The sequence below is a fragment of the Hemicordylus capensis genome, chromosome 4 (genome assembly GCF_027244095.1).
Source record: "Hemicordylus capensis ecotype Gifberg chromosome 4, rHemCap1.1.pri, whole genome shotgun sequence".
NCBI classification, from domain to species: domain Eukaryota; kingdom Metazoa; phylum Chordata; class Lepidosauria; order Squamata; family Cordylidae; genus Hemicordylus; species Hemicordylus capensis.
Window position 1 is genome coordinate 142,962,833 of NC_069660.1, and position 23,642 is coordinate 142,986,474.

The 23,642-nt window shown below is 43.9% G+C and overlaps 1 long non-coding RNA gene across 5 annotated transcripts in view; it reads left to right on the forward strand.

Annotated features, from left to right (window-relative positions):
• LOC128322235 (uncharacterized) overlaps positions 1-23,642 on the forward strand; it is a 192,196-nt gene that overhangs the window by 63,421 nt on the left and 105,133 nt on the right. For 4 of the 5 annotated variants that reach the window (XR_008305612.1, XR_008305611.1, XR_008305615.1 and 1 more), the window contains exon 3: positions 7,573-7,641. The exons of the other annotated variant lie outside the window; for it this stretch is intronic. This is a non-coding gene — a long non-coding RNA (uncharacterized LOC128322235). The remainder of the gene's footprint in view (positions 1-7,572; positions 7,642-23,642) is intronic. 5 annotated transcript variants of the gene reach the window in all.

Here is a 23,642-nt window from a genome sequence, read left to right on the forward strand (position 1 = left end):
TGCTGTCAGCCAGAGGTTATTCACAGGCTTTGACTGAATATCCACCAGAGGAAACAATTTGCTATTATGATCATTATCCAGGGATGGAAGAGAGGCAAGTCAACAGCCTCTTAACTGAAGTCAGTTCAATTCACTGACTTCTGATTCAGCCCTTGAACTTGTAAGCACATCCAGGGGTGAAAAAGAGTCAAATAGGCTGTTAAACTAGAAATTTTGAGCTTGTAACCACGATTCAGTTAGGAACAGAACACTGTGATGAAAATTACTCATCTAGCTTAAGAACACAGCGTGAAAACCACCCATGGCAAAAAAAAAAATTTTTTTAAAGAAAGACCTCGTGCCTCATTACCAATCTTCCCTACACTGCAGAGGAAGATTTGGGCACATTCTTTGATATGCAGGTACATTCCCCAATCATTCAGAGCAGTGATGAGGCCCAGGTCACCTGAAGACAATTCTACAAGACAATTCTGCAAGATGGGTACTTATAGAATCCTTTGACAACATGGACATATTCCATGGTAGATAAATGCAAACAAGAATTTCTTGGTCAACAACTAAAACATGGAAAGAGTTTCATAAGAGTAGGAAGTCTGAAAGCCATTGATAAAACTCATGCTAAGGAAAGAAGTCATCTCTTGTGGATAATTCAGACATAGGAAAATCGGCAGCTGCCATATACTGAGCCAAACCATTGGTCCATCTAGCTCAGTATTGTCTACACAGACTGGCAGCAGCTTCTCCAAGGTTGCAGACAGGAGTCCCTCTCAGCCCTATGTTGGAGATGCCAGAGACTTGAGCCTAGATGCTCTTCCCAGAGCAGCCCCATCCCCTAAGGAGAATATCTTAGAGTGCTCACATGTGGTCTCCCATCCAAATGCAACCAGAGTGGATCCTGTTTAGCAAAGGGGACAAGTCATGCTTGCTACCACAAGACCAGCTCTCCTGCTACATCCCCAGGTTATTTAACTTTACTGAAGACATTCCCCCCCATCCCTAGCGGTTTTTTATTTGAGGAGCTATTAGGTGTAGTAAGATAAGCAGGAAATTAGCAGAATTTGTTGACAGAGAGCTGCAACTGAAACCCTGGAAGATTATGCTCAAGACACCTGGTCCAAAGTACTGATTTTAGTACAGAAGTCACAATCAGTGGCAGCTCTTCTGCTATTCAGTCACTGAAATGCAACAATATCTTTGGGAGCATTTTAGGAAAGATAAAGGAAAGACTGCACATCTGCAGCTTACCCCACCCCTGACCCCCACTCCCCTTTCATCGCCTCTTGCCTCCCACTCCAGGCCGCCGCTGCCTCCGCAGCAGCTCCTAAGCCTGCAGAAGCTAAGGCAGCTTCTTGAGGTTGGCCCAGCAGCTGTGCAGTATAAAGACATCACAGCCCAGTGCCAGGCACCAGTTCAGGACATTTTTATAACTCATTGTGGCCAGGAAAACCTGAGGAAGTGCCATGGCTCCAGGAGGCTTAGGATCCACGGCAAAGGACATGGAGGTGGTGGAGGCAGAGGCCCAACAGCCCACAGTGTTATCAATATGCTGATGGCACCCAAATCTACTTCTCCATATCAACATCATCAGGAGAAGGCATAACCTCCCTAAATGCCTGCCTGCAGGCAGTAATGGGCTGGATGAGGAATAACAAACTGAGGCTGAATCAAGTTAAGACGGAGGTACTTATTGTGTGGGGTCAGAATTTGGGAGACTATTTTGATCTGCTGATTCTGGATGGGGTCACACTCCCCCAGAAGGAACAGGAACAGTCTGGGGGTGCTTCTGGATCTAAACTTCTCCCTGGTGTCTCAGGTTGTGGTGGTGGCCAGAGGTGCTTTTTATCAGCTTCGGCTGATACACCAGCTGCATCTGTTTTGTGCAATGAACAACCTCAAAACACTGGTACATATGCTGATGACTTCTAGGCTGGATTATTGCAATGCACTCTATATGGGGCTGCCTTTGTACATAGTCTGCAAACTGCAGTTGGTTCAGAATGCGGCAGCCAGCTTGGTATCTGGGTCATCTAGGAGAGACCATATTACTCCTGCATGGAAAGAACGACACTGGCTGCCGATACTTTTCCGGGCAAAATACAAGGTGCTGGTTATTACCTATAAAATCCTAAACAGCTTAGGCCCTGGGTATTTAAGAGAATGTCTTCTTCACCATGAGCCCCATCGCCTGTTAAGATCAACTGGAAAGGTTCATCTGCAGTTGCCACCAACTCACCTGGCGGCTACTCGGGAATGGCCTTATCACCGGCGGAGCGGGACCGCCGGTGGCCCGTGTAAAGCCACGGTGGCTGCTCCACTAACCCTGTCCCCTGCATCTGACATCAGATGTGGGGGGCGGGGTCTGGCTTCCGAACAGAGCCTTACAGCTCCGTTTGGGAGTTGGAGTTTAACTCCGAAAGCAGCAGCAGCCTTAGTTTAACCCCCTAAGGGGCCATGCGGCCCCTTCAGGAGTTACTTAGGCTGGTGCTGCATTCACAGTGCAACCAGAAGCAGCTCTCCCTTGCCTTAGCAGGGAAGAGCCACTCCTGGCTGGCGCTGCAAATGCAGCGCCAGCTTTAGTTTAGCTCCCAAAGGGGCCGCACAGCCCCCACTCGGGAGCTAAACTAGCACCCCCATGTCTGACATCAGATGAGGGGGGCGTGTCGGGGCCACAAAGTGCGGCCCCTGATTGGGCGCAGCCCGGGTTCTTTGAACCCATTCGCCAAATGATAACTCCGCCCCTGGGCCTTCTCCGTTGCTGCCCCTAGACTTTGGAATGTGTTCCCTGTTGAAATAAGAGCCTCCCCATCTCTGGAAAAAAATTTTAAAGGTGCTGAAGACACATTTATTCACCCAGGCTTTTAATTAGATTTATAGTTTTTATATTTTTAATGTTTAAATGATTTTAATTGTTTAATAGATTTCTCAGAATAGCTTTTCAAGTATGTAGCCAATTTTGCTACATCAGTTCAAGTCTAGGCATAGCCTGAGCCATGTCAAGCCTTTAATATCAGTCATACACATTATGGAGTGTGCTATGCCTAAATGATATTAATTAATTATATTAGCAAAGGCAGTAGTAGTATGCTCAAGCATTAAAAAAAGAAAATAATCACAACAAATGTTTTAAACATATGCTGATACTTGGCAAAAAATAATCCAAGCTTGCCCAAAAATTTCCCCCATAGAAATATATCCCCACTCAACCCCCTAAAATAGGGTCTCTGCTTTGATAGTGAGTGCCTATCTACTATAACACTCTTTCCTGAATGCCTTAAATGTCAATATTCACAAAGCATCTAATATTTATATACAGTGTGTTATTTACTCTGATGGGCATGTGTTTCATATACATATAAATGCCAGAATTCTGAGTGGTTTTTTGGATGGTGTTAAATGGGATATCAGTCTGCATTGATTCCTAGGATTTTGTGACACAGAAGCGGGGGTGGGGGTGGAATGAACTACTCTCAATGTACTGCCACACAACCATTTCCTGATACCAACAAAGAGATGCAGCATAAATGGAAATCTCTATGTTGTGAAGGATGGCAGTGCAGCCCTTCAAGAGGCTTATATCTAACTTTCTCAGACCATTCTCGGTGCTGTGAGAAGAGGCTTCTAATAGCTAGAGAGGGGCAGAAGTGGGTTAGGGAAGGATGGGTGTTTTAAGCTCTCCGAAATCACAGCTCATATTGGGAATCAATGAAACAAATATTTGGAGATTCAGGATGGCTCACAAATGGTAGACATTTCCTTGTTCAATAACTGACCCTGTGGCTCCAATGACTCAAGGCCAAACTAGACATTATAACTTGAGATACGGCACAACTGCTACTCCACGATTCTTCTCTTTGTTCCTTGTAATGTCTAGAAGTCAAACTTCATGTTGCATTAAACAAATGAGAACTCGCAGGAAGAGGCATTTTTCTCTACAAATGTGATCCTTGGTTTTGCACTTCGTGGCATGAGCTTCAGTCACACATATCTGTTCCTTTCAGATTTTCCAGGCACACATATCTTGCAAAATGCTCAGCCTTTGTAAATGAACTTTTCCTTGTGTTGCCCCCACCCCACTATTGTTGACTGCTCACCAGCTGCTGCTGAGGTGCAGCAGTCCCTTGAAGCTCTGGATCCCATTGGGGTTGGTGATCCTACCTGTCCTCAGCTGCTGAGGTCAAGGACATCTCTACATGGGTTACCCTACCCATGTGCTCCAAGACAGGACTATGCTAATTAGCTAGAAAGGAAAGCCTGTATATCCTGGGGGTGATAGCCCTGTGATGCTCCAGGCAGCTTCTCCATTCTCTCCTCACCTTGGATCCTTTGCCTTCCAGTCTTCCCTTTGCAGATCCATCCCTCTCTTTTCCAAACTTGTCTCCCTTCCAGTCTTCCCTCAGCAGATTCTTCCCTCTCTTTTCCAAACTTATCTCCCTTCCAGTCTTCTCTCAGCAGATCCTTCTGACCCCTTAAAAAAAGAGATACTTTCCCCAACCTCATTCTGCCCCCCCTTCCCACTCCTTCCAATGCATGTAGCACACAGGAAGGACAAGCATTGTTCTAGTCCCAAAAGGGAAGGGACACAAAAGGCTTTCCCATGACCATGAGGGCCCCAGAGGCACCACCGCCCATGCAGGCAGCAACGGCCTGTTGCCCAGACGCCAGCTGGCCGAACCCCAAATGCCACAGTGATTGATTTCCTGTTTTCAGGCCACAAAACTTGCAGTAAGTTGGCTCAGTGCACTCCTGCTAACAGCAGGAAGGTGGAACCCGGGAAATCATTGCACACCCCATCTCTTCTATCCACAAGGCTGCAACAAAGGTGAACCTGAAGCATCCACCCCCCTTCGTGAGGGAGTTAAGGGCCATGGCAGGCAGGCAAGCCTCTCCCACCTCTCCTGCAGAGGAGATCATGGCAGAACAGTCCCAGAGTGTGGAGGATACCCAGACAGCAGCAGAGTCCTCCCAACAGGGTGTCTCTGAGACTCCAGGACTGCCACAGTCTCCTACAGGTGAAGGGTCAAGGGACTCCAACACAGAAGATCCACAACAGCCAGACAGATCTACCCCTGTTGAGCACCCCTCTTCCTCCATAGGACCCTCAGATACAGGCATCACACAGCTTTCCCCTCCCATCCCCCAGCAGTGGTCCCTCTAATTTTTGTGCATCTCTGTGCAGAATGAGTTTTGTTCTGGGTAGGGGTGTGCACGGAACCACGGAGGCGTAGTCCAGCACTGGGGGGAGTATGTCTTTATGGGGGGCGGTAGTATTTCTCCCCCCGCCGCCGCTCTTCCCTCTCCGGCGCTGGACTTTCCAAAAACGTTCTTGGGGCGGCAGAGTTCCTCCCTGCCGCCCTGCCCCCGTTGTTGTCTTCAAAGAGTTAAAGCAGAAAGAGCTGGCGCCACGCATGCACTCTTCGCAGCGTTGTGCGCACTCATCTCCGCCGCTGGCACACACTCCCCCCCACCCGCCGAACTGCCGGAATTCCGGACCTGTCCGGAGGCCTTTTGTATGGCCCCAGACCGGTCCGTGCACACTCCTAGTTCTGGGTAGTAGTATCCAGGCAGTGTGTGCACATGCACATTCAGAATGGGGCCTTCCTGATTCAACCTGAGTGGGATCTAAAATTAACTGAGCAGACATTTTAAAAAATGCCTTAGAGGAAACAGTGCTCCCCAGATATATCCCTTTGAAGTGGCAAGATGGCCATTTCTGAATCTCTACAGACCTTTAAATGGTAAAGTGTGTCGTCGAGCAAGTGTGTCGTCCCCTCAGAGGCTCAGGGTAAGGGACAAGGGCCTCCAGATGTGAGGCCTGACATCCCTTTTTTCTGGAAAGAGATCCCCCAAAACTCTATATACTACCTTCCCATCCCTCTCAGCTTTCTGATAGTAGCTCTTCAGCTCACACTGTTGAAAAGGTTCAAAATGTATTTGATAAACAGATACAGTAGTTCTTAGCTAGATAGATGGAACCTAGGATATTCTTCACTCAAGGCACATGTTCTACTGCTCTGGCCCCTCCCCCTTTTCAATTCTTCTGTTTAGGAAGGTTTCCCTTTGAATGAGTGATGAACCTTGCTAGGAAATTCCTTGTTAAGCCTAAAATAAGAAATATGCATTACATACAGGACAGCACCAGCTATTTTTTTTGGTCACAATTTCACAAGCATCACGGTTGCATTTGAAGTATATGGTTTTGCCCTAAAAATAAAGCAAACTTATATTTCAGTAAACAGAGATCGCATGAAAAAAAATTTCTAAGACTTAAAAATAAAAATAAAAAGTATCTTCCTTTGTAGCCTTTGGGTGGGCTTTGTAACTGAAAAGATGAAGAGAAACGTTTGAGACAGTTTAATACTGGGGGCAGGCCAGATCTAAAGATTCTGACATTTTATAAAGGCCTCAGGTTTTTAAAAACAAGTCAAACTGTGTAAATATTTTTATCTACATTATAAATGTTGTCATTCTGGTGATTGTTAAAGCAGAAAGTTTCATCATGCCTTTCCTTCCTTCCTCTTTCTATATCAAGGTTGCTAACTGATTACAACATTATCAACTCATTAACCATCCACCTCTTGACTGATAAATCACACAAATTTGTGTTCTTGTTCTTAGTCATTCATGACACCCTAAAGAGTAACATAAACAGAAGAGAGATGTCCCTGCCCTACCCTCAGCAATCTGCAATCCTGTGATAGGTGGAACTCATAAAGGAGTGGGTGAGGGTGGGAGGAAAGAAAAACAAAGACAAGGGTAACAATATACACAGGTCCACTGTTGTTTTTAACTGAACTCAAGGCTTTTGGGGGGGGGGCAGGTGCTCAAACCTAAGTACATGAAGTGTAAACACACCATCATTTAAACTAAACTCAGGTTTATATGCACAATAAGAGGCTGATATGGATGACACACAGTGGGCATATGTGATAAGTAAAGGACTGTACTGAGAGCAGAGGCGTAACTAGGGAAAATGGCACCCGGGCCAAGCACTGAAATGGCGCCCCCCCCCCACGCCCCCCCAACATACTACATTATACTTAGGTTTTTCCTCACAAGCGCCCGCCGCCGCCGCCAAGCCAGGCCACTGACTGGCCGCCAGGCGCCAGCAAAGCAATGGGGTGGGCACGGGCGGCGCAGAAGGGACCGCTCATGGGGGAGGGGGCACCGACGTGCTCCCTTGACTGCTGCAGCACTGCTGCACTGAGCAAGAAACATTTGTATTAACAAAAAATTTTAAAGAAAATTTTTAAAAAAATCTTTTTTGTCATGGCGGCACCCCCCACGTGACCAGAAAAGATGGCGCCCGGGGCACGTGCCCCCCCTACCCCCCCTATAGTTACGCCTCTGACTGAGAGTGCACCCACTATGACCTCTGTGGAGAGCATCCTGATGCACTCTCAAGGTGTCCCTGTATCACGTGAGTCACATTAATCTGAATCACCCCTCTACATGTGCTCAAAATACCAGGTTGGCAATATTGGGGCTGTCCCTTGCTATAGTGTACCTAGAAGGGAGGATTATAAGCACATTCATTACATTTTAAATATATTTGCATATTTCTTAAATTTCCAGATAGATGTTTTTTCCAGATACTGAAAAGTAATGGAAGAGGATGGGGAGAAGCACCTGAGAAGATACTGTGTAAGTGCATCTTACTTGTGTAAGAGAATCTGTTAAAAAGCTCCCTAAGCTGTCTGAGGAGCTTTCTAAATGTCTGTTTTTTATTTGTTATTATCAGTTAGCCAGTGGTTTTCAAAGTGAGTTCCAGGGAAACCTGGGTTACCTTGATGGAACAAGTTGGCCTTATTGAGATGACATGCCAACCCTCAATTACACTTACCTGTGATCAGTATTTCTCATCATCCGAATGTGGGAAATCCCACAACAGTTCTGCTGCCACCTCCAAACTGCAAATTGAACCCTCAATTGGAAGTTGGGCAGGTTGCTGGAACTGGAGCTCTGCTGACCTCATCGTGCTGTCCGAATGCGGCAACCTGGGGTTTGCCCTGAAGCTCCTCCCATGAGCATACTCCTCCTGCGAGCACGCTCCCCTCCCCCCATTTCACAATGGAGGTTTGCTGGGTGAGTGATGCTCTTGGCGTAAGAGGAAGAGGGAGGTGGATTGCTGGTGGAGTGCTGGCAGACACAGTGAAACCCCCAGTGCTGGATCTACAGCAGCATGATTCTTGGCTTTCAAAATTAACATCTACTCTCAGTTTCGCTTGTCATCCGAACTGGGCCACTGTAATGGCACACCAAAATCTTGGAAAGACACCAGCTGAATGTTCCAGAGCTTGAATGATGGTGGGATCAGAAACTATAATGAAATCCACAAGGCTCACCCCCTGAACTCCACTAAATTTTAACAAAACCGTGTCCCTCTTTCTAAAATCAGTAGCTAAATAAAGGGATTGGACCACCTCTGGCCCCTCTGTAGTTTTAGTGCTGGCTCTAGGGTGCACCCTGTGTGAATGTGACACAGGATAACAGTGAGGCCAGCAAGCTCAATCAGTGTCTACTGTGTGCATACCCTAGAATATTTCCCAGAATCCTCTGCAACACACAAGGGCCGCATATTGGACAAGATGACCCAGGGAAATAGTTTCCTTTAAATAAAAAAGTGAAAAACCACTGAGTTAAGGAAAGATGTTGCTGAGTTTTTTCATGCAAAATTTTACAGTGTTTTCTCAGCAAAGAGCACTTGAAAGCATTCAGTTGCTGATCTTTGCAAGCATTTGTTGCCACAAAGTACTTTACCACTTTCTTGGGCTTTGCTGATGCCTTTTTCAGGCATGCATTATAAAAACTGCCTGTTTCATCTCATCTTGTGCAGAACCAAGTTAAAATTAGAATTGTGCAGGCTCTACCTGTACCGGAATATGCTATATGCAGCTGGCCTGCTTCTTAAATTATCCAAGGATGTGCACCACACTTGATAATAAGAGTACTAAATCACAATCAGCCCAAATAGATTTTTCATTCAGAGAACTCCCTTGCTTCAAGCTTTGCAAAGTCTGTGGGGGTCTATTTGGCTTTCTAGTTTATAGAATTTTGGAGTAAGGGGTCATTGTCATATACCCAGGTCCCTAAATAGAAGGGAACATTCTGCTTCCTGAGGGTTTTTATTTGCTTTCCACTTGGATTGCACGATGGTAAAATACTGACTCAATCAGTTTAAAAAGTATTATGTAAGATATCCAGTCCTGGTCCCATTTACAGATTCTATCCTGGTTTTGCTGCAAACCCAGGTTTCCCCTCTGTTCACTATTTCCAAAATCCAAAGTTCGCAACTCTATTGCTCAGGAGTCCAGCCTCCTGAGCTACGGTTTTAAAAGGGGAATTTATTTGGCTAAAACTGGGGGAGAAATCAGAGCTTGGGGCATGAAGAATGAATTAACCCTCCCATTTTTAACCTACTTCCCTTAAGGAAAATGAGCTTATGAGATCACCTGGCAGTGTGTGTCCCTATCAACTTCTCAATGCTGGGACCAATATGAACCAAATTGGGTACAGCTGTAGGGACACCTCAACAGCATAGTTTTTGATGATGTCATCTACCCCAATTCACGATGGCAGATGCGTGAACTTTTGAGATGCAAGTAGGCTAACTTGTGGACCATTTAACCAATTTGAACAAAATTTGGCACAGTTTTAGTGAGTGATACATAGGGACACCTCAGTGGTGCAGCTTGTAATGATGTCATCCACCCCATTCAAGATGGTGCATGCATGAACGTTTGTGGCATAACTAGGCTAATTTATGAACTGCCAGATTTGAACCAAATTTGCTACAGCTGTAGGGACACATAGGGATGGCTCAAGGGAATAATTTGTAATGTCATCATCCAACTGGATTTAAGATGGCGGATGCATGGACATTTTAGGTGCAAGTGGGCTACCTTGTGGACTGTCTATGCAATTTGGACCAAATTTGGTGCTGTTGTAGTGAGTGACACAAAGGGACACCTCAACAGTGCAGTTTGTGATGATGTCATCCACCCCAGTTCAAGATGGCAGATGCAAGAACATTTGAGTTGCAAGAAAGAACTGATTTGGACCAAATTTGGTACAGTTGTAGCAACACATAGGCAGTTCCCTCTAAGTGTGCGCATGTATGCACACTCACAAGTTTTTTTTAATGTCCATTCAGTTAATTTTAGATCCCGCTCAGGTTTAATCAGGAAGGCCCCACTCTGAATGCATGTGTGCACACACTGCCTTGATACAGCTGCCCAGAACAAAATGTTCCACATACAGATGAAATTTTTTTAAAGAGAACTGTAGGGGTCCCTTCTTGCTCCTGGACATAAAGGGGGTCGGCTCCAGCCTCAGAGTCTAGGCTGCATGGACTACTGCTCTCCAGATGCCTGTTCTCACCACAGGATTCTGGTTAGTGCTGTACTTGTCCCTTGGTCTCTGGCTCCTCGAGCTCCCAATTGCTGGGCAGCTCTCACCAGTCTCGCCCCTCATCAATGGCTGGCCATTCATTATATCCATCCAAAGTCTCACAGATACTTCGACATGTGATCTTGTGGGTCTGCTCCCAGGTCTCGCGAGACCTCGCTACTGGCAGCTAACAATACGTCAGTTGCCCATGGGAGCCAGAGGGGGTGAAGCAAGCCCAACGAAGGGCCACAAGGGTCACTTGGAGGCAGGCCCATAATCTCTGAGCCAGGAAAAAGGGGACTGCCACCATGCCCGTGCCCAGGTGAGTCGTGGCGGCAGGACCCTGACAATAACACTCTGTGTTTTGAAGAGCTTCCTCACTACTACCACAGCACCTATGCACACAATGGGGAAGATGAATTTCACTGATCTCCTCTGCCTCCAGAAGTACCATATGCCACCCTCAAGGACATATCTTTGGGAGGCACAAAGCACTTCTGGAGAAAGATGCGAGTAGCAACATTTACTCCCTTCTCCACATCCAGTGATGCACAGCTAGGAAAGGTAACATGGACACATCTTTCTGGGCCAATGCTTCATTAGGCAGAATGCCAACTTGTGCCTAGAAAATCAGGCAAGACCCTTTAAATCACAGGGAATCATGAATTACCAGGGAAAGGACAGGGCAAAACAAATGTACTTAACTAACAGCCTATAAAAGCCTGCAACTGAGTCCAGACCTTGTCTTTTCAAATTTTATTGATACCAAAAAACACTGCATATACAAGATCTGAGAGTCTGAAAATACTTTTTGTAATTTTATGATTGTATTTAAAAAATATTCTCAGTTAAGTAATATTCGACCCACAAAATGAAGATTTTTGTCTGTTCAGAGCTGAATTCTGTCTTTTGTAATTTATTTTCTTCCACAAAAAATTAAACATAAAAACACGGGGGGGGGGCATAGTGGAACAACATCTTTCCTGTCTAGCCAGTTCAAGATCTCCTGGTTGGAACTGTCTGAGGTTCTGGATCCCTGACCTGACTCTTGCTCTCCTTGGAGCAGTCCGAGGTCTGGAGCCTGCCTAGCACTCCTGCCATTGTTGAAACTCAAGATGGACCAATGAACCTGTCTGGGACATGATGCAGTCACAATATCCACGCCCCCCCCCAATCACTTTGGGATAAGCTTCCTGAAAGGCAAAGGGAACGGTCAAGTTTCCCTATCCCCAAAGGGTTTTTTTTTTTAGATGAACAAACACCTCCTGTACTTGGATTATTTGAAAATGTGCTTTCTGTGTGAGAAAGTTCATAAGTCGTACCAGAAGGTAGTCCCCCCCGCCACATTCAAGCCTAATCAGACAGCACAAACAAAGGCCAAGACCTGGAGCCAGGCAGGCCTCCTCTTCACCTCACTCTAAGCAAATTGAGTTGAAAATTGCTAATTATTTTCCACTGCAATAAGACGTTCATGGACGTGTTCCAGGGATATGATAAAGTGAGGACAGTAAGGCCATTTTCCACATTATATTAATTAAATTTCACATTTGAATCTCATTCTATCTCCACCGAGCTCAGAATGGTGAACATGGGGATTAGTTTGTTTTATTTCAAAAACCACATTTCCCAAGGTAACATGAATGCCAGGCAGAGAGAAGAACTAGATAAAACAATCTAGAGAGAAGAACTGGCAAGTTGCAGGAAGGAGTAACCTTTCCTATTCTATCCTTCAAATTCCTCTTGGAGGCTGTTTCTTTCCCCAGCCAAGGTTACTTCTCTGTCTCTGAGTCCAGCTGAGGGGAAATTCAGTTTAAAACCTTTGGATGGGGAGGGAGGCATTTGCAGGAGAGAATCAGCAAGTAGAAGCAGGATTAAGTATTTCCTTTCCATTTTCCAATTCTCCCCTTCAAATGTCCCCAGAGATTAAACAAACCATGTTGGGAACCTCATATTGGTCTCGTGGCATGTTTTTTCAACCTGTTTGATACTTTCTAGCATTTTGTAAGCACTAATCTACATTCACAACTTTTGTTTCCTTTTATCCTCTCCTAATAACAAAGCTTTGCTTCACTTTAACCCCTGAACTTTTACTTTTGTCCTAGGTTTCTCCCCTTTGCTTTGACCTGTCACAATAAAAATTTAGTAAGATCGAGAAAGCCAGATAAGAAAGTGGCCTCTTTCTCCTTATCAGCCTATAGATAACTAATACTGTTCCCAGAGGGAGCTGTCCAAAAGGTTTCTAGCTGTGTTATCATTTCTTCAGACTCACACTGCTCCGAGCTATAGAACCAAACCTTATCGTAAAAGAATATATCCAGGGTTATCTTTGGTCGAACTCATCCTTCAAGTTACATTGTGGCTCTGGGAATATTCTCATCAACTTCCAGCCTCTATGTGAAGGGCAGGCATTTTTTGCGTCTTCCTTGTTCTTGAGATTGAGTGAGGTATTGCTAAAGTAATGTTTGTTGTAGTCTGCAGACTTTTAAGTTGCAAGCCCATATTCCTAGATAAAGTGGCAATGTACTGTTTTGGACTATTGTGTGGAGCCCAAGGAGAGCTGTGTGGAGCTGAAGGAGACACACAAGCCTGGCAGTTGGGTTAAGGGTGTGCTTGATTGCTTAACCTCAGCTTAGAGCTGGGCTCAGGAAAGGGTTAGGCTGGGCGGGAGTACCAGGACCCACGCAGATCCCAGCACTCCTCATGAGAAGCCTAGCCCAAGCTCGGCTGCCCTAACCTGGGCTAGGCTGCTTGGGAGTGCAGCCTCAGAATCTATCTCATAGTACCTGGACTGTGTCACAGGTAGTGGGAGATGAATCCTTTGTCCCTGTGCTGTTGTCCTGCTAGAAATTCCCCTCAGAGCAACAAATGTCACTTTATGGGCAAACATCTACTTCAGGAGGGATTATTAGCAGGAAAAGGAAATGGGGCAATGGGTTAAGGCCTCTCTACCCACAACACAGTTGCCCCCCTGCAGCTGCAATTCAGTATATATTCACTATACTTCGTTTATTTATTACATATCTATGCAACCTCATAACAATGTCTCATGGTGGTTTACAAAACCAACAATATAACCAGAGCTAAAACCAAACATTACGACAGTTAAAAATTAAATTCAAAAACAATTCAAAACAATTCAAACAATTCAAAAACAACAACAACAACAACAACCCAAGCAGGACAACAATAAAAACCAACTTACATATGATCAAAGACTTGATGAAATAAATGCATCTTGAACACTCTTTTAAAACCTACTAGAGATAGAGAAGCTCTTGCAAAAACAAGGATGACTTTTTTGACTTTCTACAGAGATCATATCCTCCACCATCTCACCAATGAAAATAGGGACATGGGTATGAATGTGGGGAGGCGGGTGGGGGGCGGGAACAACCTGAGAGGCATAGAACAAATGGATATCAGGTTAATCAACTGCATGTACACATTATTCCTGATTACCAAAGCAGATGAGCCAAACCCAGACTTCAAATATGTCACAGATGAAAATAGTGATACACTTGGAGCAACCAATTCTTGCATCAAAGATTCTCGCACCAAAGACAAGCCCCACTACACATTATTACATATAGCTAGATTCCACCCACTATATGTTGTGCACTGCATAGTGCCTTAGTGTTGTGCACCCATTGGCATGAAGGTACACTAGAGACATGATGCATATACCTGCACCTACACTAGAGATATAATGAATCTACTCCACGTGGAAATTTAATTTCTAGAGACTCTGGGGAAGGAACTGAATTCTGAAGAATGACAACTCTAGTAACTCACATGGGGGGGGGGATGGTACAAGGCATCCCCCAAGAGGCAAAAACAAGGACATAATAAGGACAGTGATTTACCAGGGACAGTTGGAGCCCATGAGAGAACCTGGACAGGAAATAGGTGTATATTCACAAATATTTCTAACATATTTATTCTATACTTGGGCTTTTCTCCCTTCCTTGCTTCCACACAATTTTACTTCTACCCAGGTTTTCCTCTTACCTTGCTTCTACACAACCAAATGTTTGGAGCACACATAGCTCCCAAGCCCGAGTAGAACACAGTTTCTGATTGTGTGAATGACCTCACTATGTTCAATTGTCTACATTTCAGACACACTAACATATCTATCTTGTCTCTTAGATGTATAGTATTTGCATACACCTATTTAATTGTATAGATGATCCATTTGGCTAAGCATCCAAACATGCTATTACTTGCTTGCTAATACTTTTACTCATGTTTTCTAAATTGTTCAGTGTTAAGTGAGAAATACTGCTTTGACTTTATCCAGAAGCTCATCTATTGAAATGTTTCCTGATTTTTTTTAATAAACAGCCAATCTGTTATCTGTAGTTCCATGCATATCCAAACTATGATCCAACAACTAACATCCCCAAGGAAATGTGTGATATAATAGCAGCTTGTTCTCAAAAACTTGCAAAACCAAAAAAAAAAGTATTATAATAAGCTATGTAACTCTTTAGTTGTGTGAATATGCCTCTCACAGTGACTAGCTAAGGTGTAATAATGTCACCTACGGCACAAGCAGAAGTATAACTGACTGCCATTGGTTGAACCAAGTTTTTCTTAGACAGAAGGGCATTAAGAAGGCAATAGACCAAGGGAAGCAGAGACTTGAAGAAAGAGCTATCCACAGGAGTGAAGAACAAACCAGAGGGGAGGAGCCTGGGGTAGGAAGCAAAGCTGAGAGAGAGATCGGACAGTATGGAAATATGCATATGGCCAAGATGGCAATGCAGCTGCAGTCTTTGTGCTGAGCTCTTCAGCCTGATAATATTTTCTCCTTTTTCCTTTCCCCTGCATTATTTGAAGCTCCAGAATTCAATTATATTTTATCTTACATTTTGTTTTGCTATTTGGCTTGTAGCTAAAATTGTTTTACTAGCAAAGGGAAGATGGGTTCAAAGAAATGCCCACACACAGTGCCAGAGCAGACAAAGGCAGGAAAACAACTAAGAATCAATCAGTTTTTAATGGGTAAGGACCTTGAAAACACTATGATGACATTCCCTACTAGGAACAGATATTCTGTTTTGGAACAAGAGCCTGACAAATTAGATGGTGAATTAAGACAAATAACAACTACAGCAGCAATCCCTTTTTTAACAATGGAGATACCGCAAGAGCTGCCCTGAAGTCTGGAGGAGCCTCAAAAAACAGGTACATTAGAGATTCTTATGCAGCAGACTCTCCTCATTACAGAAATGCTGATAAATCTTTATGAGAAATTGCATCAACTGGATTCAAAGACTGGGGGTGGGGGGTGGGCTACAACAGTAATGGACACCTCAGTTGAGGACCTACATAAATACCACCTGGGTACAGACTATAAGGAGAGTATTCCAGCAGCAGTGACAGAAGCCCACACCTTATCTTGCCCCTCAAAATGTTCATCAACTGGAAACAACTCTAAAAACCTTAGAAACTCTCTTAGTCTACAGAGTACGAATATGACAAATATTTATATACCACTTGTCAACAAAAGTTCCCAAAGTGGTTTGCATAGATATAAATAAATAAATAAAACTAGCTGGTCTGGCACAGAGCATCTGAGCCCCTAGTTGGCTACCGCCACTGCTGCTTTTTTGCCTGACTGCTCCCGCTGCATTCTTTCCCCTCGCCCATCTTCTTCCCCGCCTACCCCCTGCCCTCCATCTTCTTTCTTCCCTGCCAGCCAGCAGTCTGTTTCCCTGCCCACTCACTTCATTCTTCCCCGCTTGCCCGCCATCTTCATCCTTCTCCGCCCACCCGCTGCCCACCATCTTCTTGTTTCCCCACCCACCCCCTGTCATCTTCTCCCTTCCCTACCTGCCTGCCAGCCACCTGGCATTTTCTTTGGCTAGCCGGCGCCATTCACCGCCATATCTTTGCCCACCCACCCACCGGTGGGCTGCTGCCATTATTTCCACCCCCCATCCCATGGCTATCCAGCAGTTCCCCGAACTCTCATGAGAGCTGCCACGCATGAGATTAGCCACAGGTATGCCTTAGAGAAATATATATGAAGAAGATTGCTCCCTGTCTCCAAATGGGCTAATAATCTAAAAAAGAGACATAAGATAGAAACCAGCAACAGCCACTGGAGGGATGCTGTGCTGTGGTTGGATAGGGCCAGTTGCTCTCCCCCTGCTAAATAAAGATAATCACCACTTTTAAAAGGTGCCTCTTTGCTCGGCAGGGGATTTGAGTAATCAACTTGCTCTATTTATTTGTCATCTCTGATTAATTTTAAGCACTGGAACAGCAAAAAGGCAGTTCTCAGATCTCTGAGCCAATTACTCTGTTGTAACCCAGCACTAGTGGACTTTTAATCTCTTTATTGGCTGCCAAATGCTAACTTTCATAGAAGACTAGTCATCACATTACATCAGAATAAAGTTCCATCTAAATTTCTACGTATACTCAATCAATTCATGACTTATATTTATATCACCAGAGTTTTCAGGATAGCTTTAGCTCTGCTTTATGTGGTGAAAGGGTTAAATGGGCTCCTAGCTCTGGAACAGCTGCCTAGAAGGTAAGATTTAAATCAACACTAATGTCTAGGCATACAGCCAGCAATAGCAAGCTTTGCCAAAATGAAATTGTTGATACCATGACAACCAGAATAGATTCTTCCAGTGCACAGAGTGAAGCAGGGTGCAGAACCTAGGAAATTCAGTGCAGAATCTAGGAAGTTTACCTGAAATTCTTCAATTTTTCAAAGAAATTCAAAGCTCTTGGGTGTTGGTACAAGACACTGCAAATTTGCGCTGGTGTGGCAAAATGAAGGAATGATAGCCAATTTGGCAGATCTGGTCACTCCTTCACAGAACGATTTGACAGTGATTGACATTTCCCTCTTGACTCTATACCACTTTTTGAGTCTACTATGTGGGAAGCAGCTGATGCTTCACATAGTAGTGGGACAGCCAGTGACTCTAATACTTTATCCCAGTACTCCTCAACTAAAGATAATAATCCAAAAAATCAACTGGATGCATAAGTGTCTCCTACCAAGCCAAAATCAGCTCTAGATTGTATGACTCTTGCTCCCAAGTCTCCTCATAAAATACAACTTACAGATGAACCTCTGTAGAAATGCTCTTTATCTGAGCCAACTCCAGTGGACACTCCTTTGAAACTATTGCTTCCATGGAGATCTGACTCTGGATGTGCTTGTGCTTCTCAGCATCATACTGATGAATTGATTTGTCACACCTTGACATTCGAGGATATACTCCATGAAGATCCTTGTGTTGCTCCCCTTGGCAGTGTCGTTTCATCAAACCAACTGCTTAATGCTTGCTAAGGTAATGAAGAGAATCACATTTTATATAGTGCATCCTCTGGTCAAAGTAGGAGAATGAATTATTAGATTCTGCCAAGCCAATGATCTCTTCATTGCTAACACATTCAACCAAAGCGGCACCTATACACATGAACATCACCAGATCGAGTACACAGAAATCAAATTGATTACATTATTGGTGCAAGGAGGTGGAAGAGCTCAGTTAAAACAGCAAAGACATGGCCAGGGAACGATTGTGGAAGCGATAATGAATTGCTCATGTGCAAGTTCCAAGTCAAGCGAATGTGGAAAAACAAAGCTATCCAGTTTCCATGATATGATCTTGAGAATGTACCCACCATTTTCAATGAGAACATCAGGAACCACTTTGAAGTTCTGAACCTCATTAATAGGGAACCAGAGGAACTGTGGAATCAAATCAAAGAAGTTGTTAAAGATGAATGTGAAAAGAGACTGCCAAAGACCAAGAAACAGAAGACAACAAAATGGATATCAGAGCGGATGGTGGGAATTGCCCAGAAGAGGAGAGAAGCCAAAGTCAAGAAAGATAAAGACTTCATGAAGGAACTTAATAGGGAATTTCAGAAAGCTGTTAGAAGAGACAAGGAGCAATACTACAATGACATCTGTAAAGACTTTGAGAATGGAAAAGACATGGAAGAACAAGGCAAGTTTCCCAAAAGATCTCTGAACTCAGAGGTTCCAACCTTGAATTGATATGTTAAGGGATGCCAAAGGACGGATAGTAACTGATTCAGAGAAGATCAAACAGAGATGGAAGGAGTATACTGGAAATCTGTACAGCAGGGATGTCAACGTCCAAGATACTCTACAAGATATTCCCTACTTGCAAGAACCTCTAGTACGAGAAGATGAAGTTAGATCAGCACTCTGGTCATTATAAATAAATAAATAAATAAATAAATAAATAAATAACCAAGTCAGAAGGCTACAGGAATTGATGGAATAGCTACAGAAATATGGCGGGCAACAGAAACAGAATCAGTCAATGCTCTAGCCAAACTATGCCAGCAAATTTGGAGAAAGACACAGTGGCCAGCAGATTAGAAGAGGTCAGTCTACATACCCATACCAAAGAAAGGCGACTTGACAGATTGCTCAAACCATCACACAATATCCTTAATTTCACACGCTAGCAAAATAATGCACAGGATCATCCAATGCAGATTAGAGCCCTATGTGGAAAGGGAAATGCCGGGTGTTCAAGCTGGTTTCAGAAAAGGCTAAGGAAAAAGAGACATCATTGCTGATGCACGCTGGATAATTGAGAAAGCCAAAGAATACCAGAAAGAAGTCAATATGTGCTTTATTGACTATAGAAATGCCTTCGATAGCATTGACCATATCAAGTTGTGGAATATCCTTAGGAAAATGGGCGTCCCAGAGCATCTCATTGTTCTCATGAGAAACCTATACATAGGACAGGAAGCCACAGTCCAGATGGAACATGGTGAAACAGACTGGTTCCAGATCGGCAAAGGAGTAAGACAAGGCGGTATACTTTCTCCTTATTTATTCAATTTATATGCTGAACATATACTGAGAGAAGCTGGATTGGAAGAAGATAAGCGTGGTTTTAATTCTGGAGGAAGAAACATCAATAACCTGCACTACACTGATGACACCACTCTGATAGCTGAGAATGCAGATGATCTGCAAGCTCTAGTAATGAAAGTCAAGGAACAGAGTGAAAAAATCAGACTACAACTAAATGTAAAGAAGACTAAACTAATGACAATAGGTACAGCAACCAGCCTCAGAACTGACAGTGAAGACACTGAAGTAGTGGATAGCTTCTGCCTTTTAGGACTGACGGTCAACAGTAAAGGATCCAGCAGTCAAGAACTATGGCGCAGACTAGTACTTGGTAGGGTTGCAATGAAGGCCTTGGAAAGGATATTTAGATGCCGTGATGTGTCTACACCTACAAAGATTAAAATCGTTCAGACAATGGTTTTTCTCATGACACTTTATGAATACGAAAGCTGGACTCTGAAGAAGCAAGATAGAAAAAGCATTGACGCTTTTGAACCCTGGTGCTGGAGAAGACTTTTGAAAACATCACGGACAGCCAGGAAAACAAACAAATGGATCATAGAACAAATCAATCCAGAATTTTCACTCGAGGCACAAATGACCAGGCTCAAACTATCATACTTTGGACACATTATGCCAAGATCCAGCTCCCTTGAGAAGTCTATAATGCTGGGGAAAGTTGAAGGAAAGAGAAGAGGATGACCAACAGCAAGGTGGATAGACTCGATTACAACAGCAATGAATGCACCAATGAGAGACCTTAAAGGCCATGTTGAAGACAGATCATCCTGGAGACAATCTATGTGGTCACTAAGAGTTGACACAGGGTTGACGGCACTTAGTCAATCAATCAATCCTCTGGTCACAGACTGCAGGATGTCATTTATTCTAAATCTGTGGCTCAAGAGATCCAGGAGGCTTGCTATCAGGAAGTCATTCTGCAGGCATGCTCCTTTCAACATGACTGTTTGCAATCCCTTGCCCAGACTTAGACCTTGTCAGACACATGTTTGGCAACCTTTCTGTGTTATCTGGCAGCCCAACTGGAAATACAGCCAGAGAATTCTGGAAAATAGGATAAATAACCTCAGATGGCTTTTGAACAGAATATCAGAGAAAGTTCTCAATTCCTTTCCTCTGATGGCCCACCATCTTCAAGTCAGCCTGCAATAAATGAACCTCCTACTGTGTCCGAAATGGCAGAACCAAACAAAGCACCTGCAGCTTCAACTGACATTCCACATATTCTGAATGCTGGTGGCTTCAGTATGGATATACTGGTAATTGGCAAACCTCCTAAAGATTGACTGAGTAATAGGTTCTGTAACATCTAATTGATAACATGGAATATAGCAGGTTGACATGCCAAAGAAAATGATCCTTCTACTATGGAGTACTTAAGAACATTTGCCATCATTCTTTTTCAAGGGACTTGGACTCTTGGAGAGACTGAACTAGATGGTTAAGTATCTTTTTCATCTTATGCTACTGCTGGCCATGGATGAGAGAGACCTAGAGGGTGGTTATCTATTAGTATTACTGCAAAACTTCAAGCCCAATGTGTTAAGTTAGACACCTCATGCCACCCTATCTTGGCTTGTCTTATAAAATTGAGCTCCTATTCAGTGCTGATTGTTAATGCATATGCTCCTCCTCAGATGCAAAAACAAGAAATTAGCTTGTTTGGGATAGAATCTGAGGATTGTCTAAGCCAACTTCCTTTTCCTTTTCCAGAAGCCCAAGTAATCCTGGGTGCTGATTTCAATGCCCATATTGACTCCCAACAATGAGACTTTATATGCCACATTCTTTCTATCTATCTATCTATCTATCTACACACACACACACACACACACACACACACACACACACACACACACGATTGAAGATATCTCTTTAGAGCCGCGTAACTCTAATTAGTAACTATGTGGGCACATGCCTGATGCAATCTGTTAGCAGACTTCATATGTTTATACTAACTGGGTCATTGCAAGGTGATTTAATAGGGTAGTTTACATATGGGAGGGGAGCTAGTGCAATTGATATTTTGTAACCTCCAGAATTTTGCTTGATTATTATCAACTCGTGAAAGTTGACTTTCATGTAAGTGACCTTGACCCTGTGTATGAGATCTCCAGATTGTAACATCTTTATTTGGGAGGAACCTACCTCTATCAATGTTGACCCTGTCTCCTGTACTCAAATCAGATGGACCAACAAGACTGCCAAAGGTCTGAGTGATCTACTTGAGTCTGAGGAACTGCTGTACTTCAGTTCTATTATTTTAATGGCCAGTTTAGTGAATGAAATTTTAAACCATTAACAAATGCTGATTCTGAGACTACAGGGCCCTCTTGCTACTGACAGGTGACGGGTCCCCTATCCAAAAATAACAGTTCTAGATCATGGTTTGACTATGATTTTGTACTAGGTAGGAAACAGCTAGTTAAAGAAATTAATTTATTTAGATCTGGAGCAGAGTGGAAGCTCATGTCTGAGATGGTGTCGGCACTCGAGCCCTTCCTATTTGCCACAAAGGGCTTGTGTACTGGCACCACTCCTCTGAGCCAGGCCCTGCCCACAGCTCTCTGCCTAGAGAAGCTGATGGGTGAATTCTGGACTTTGCTGACCACGCAAGAGGGGTGTGCTCTGGCTGGAAGGCTGAGGACAGGGATTGTTAACAGGCTGGTCAATGAGCTGGGTGGTAGGGAGGAGTATGTTCTTGCTTGTCTCTGTGACCCGACCATCAAGGGCAATGTCGTGCATGCCGATGACTTGCCCAGGTGGAGGGACTCCTGGTTGAGAGAGTTAGGGATGAGGAGATCACTAGGACCTGCAGGAGAGACCAGGAGGATGGTGTGTGAGCGCCTCCCCCCAAGCGACCCGCACCATCTCAGACATGAGCTTCCACTCCGCATTGTAGAGGTCGCACACGCTGAGGGACTCATTCCTCGCTAGGTCATTGAGGGCTGCCTCCTGCTCCAGCAGGCTCTGAAACAAGAGGAAGGTGGGGTTCCATCAGGCTATGATAACACCAAGATGATCCTTAAGCAGCGCATTACCAGTATGGAACACCAAATAGAACTAAGCCTGGTACCAAGTTATGTGTGGTTTGGAGCTGCTATGCCCTTGCAAAAACCAGCAAATTATCTATATAATCTGACATTCCCAACACACAGAAGAGACCTGACATTAGCTCGGCTGGATGTGCTGCCCTCTGTGTTATTGGAGGGTAGGTTTAGGAGAGTCCTAAATGATCATAATCAACTGAACTGAACTGAGCATATGGCCAGGAGCTCCAGTGATGAATTACACATTGATTTGATATAGCTATCACAATATGAGAGGAGAGCTGGTTTATGAGCCGGTCTTCTTGTAACAAGCATGAATTATCCCCTTTGTTAAGCAGGGCCCACCCTGGTTTGCATTTGAATGTGAGTACTGTAAGATATTCCCCACAGGGCATGGGGCCACTCTGGGAAGAGCATCTGTATGCTTGCATGGAGAAAGTTCCAAGTTCCCTCCTTGGCATCTCCAAGATAGGGCTGAGAGACACAGCTGCCTGTAACCTTAGAGAAGCTGCTGCCAGTCTGTGTAGACATTACTGAACTAAATGGACCAATGGTCTGACTCAGTATGTGGCAGCTTCCTATGTTGCTATTTCTCTAACGGCCTCAGATATAGTATTTATTGTGACTTCTTGCTAGCTGAATTAAATGCGCAAAGGTGTTTTTCAATATTTTCCTGTTACTCAAGAATGATCTACACATGAGAATAAGAATGTCCTTCCACATCAACTGATTTAAGTTTCATGCATATTTGGCAAAGATTTGAAATTCCCCAAAGTTGGGATTAATTACCAGATGCTCAAGCAATCTCATCATCACAGCTGAGCAGCTCTCACCTCTTACAACAGCAGTGTGCTTATGAACTTTAAAAAATCTCCAGACAGCCTCAGTCGGCAGCGTAGTCTACCTTGAAAACATTGATTTTGCAATTTAGCCTAGTCTTAACTTTCACTAATCATGCAATTTGATCTTTTTTTCTATGCTGTAACTAGCAAAGATACTGCTTCAACAGATCATTATCTACCACTTATTTAGGAATTAGGCTCGTCAATTTTTTTTTAAAGCATGGTAAAGCCATAAGTTGATAAGTAGACTTTTTCTTGACATTTATACATAGTTCTTCTTAAAACTATTTAATTTTCCAGTTTAAGTTAAATAAATCTCATTTTACATTAATACAGTAACATCCACATAGCTATAAAGCAAACAAACAAATACTCATTTCTGTATCGTGGACATTTCTTCTGCATGTGTCCCCACCATCAATGATGAAGACTGACCACATTCTGAAGAACAAGTTCCCTTCTATC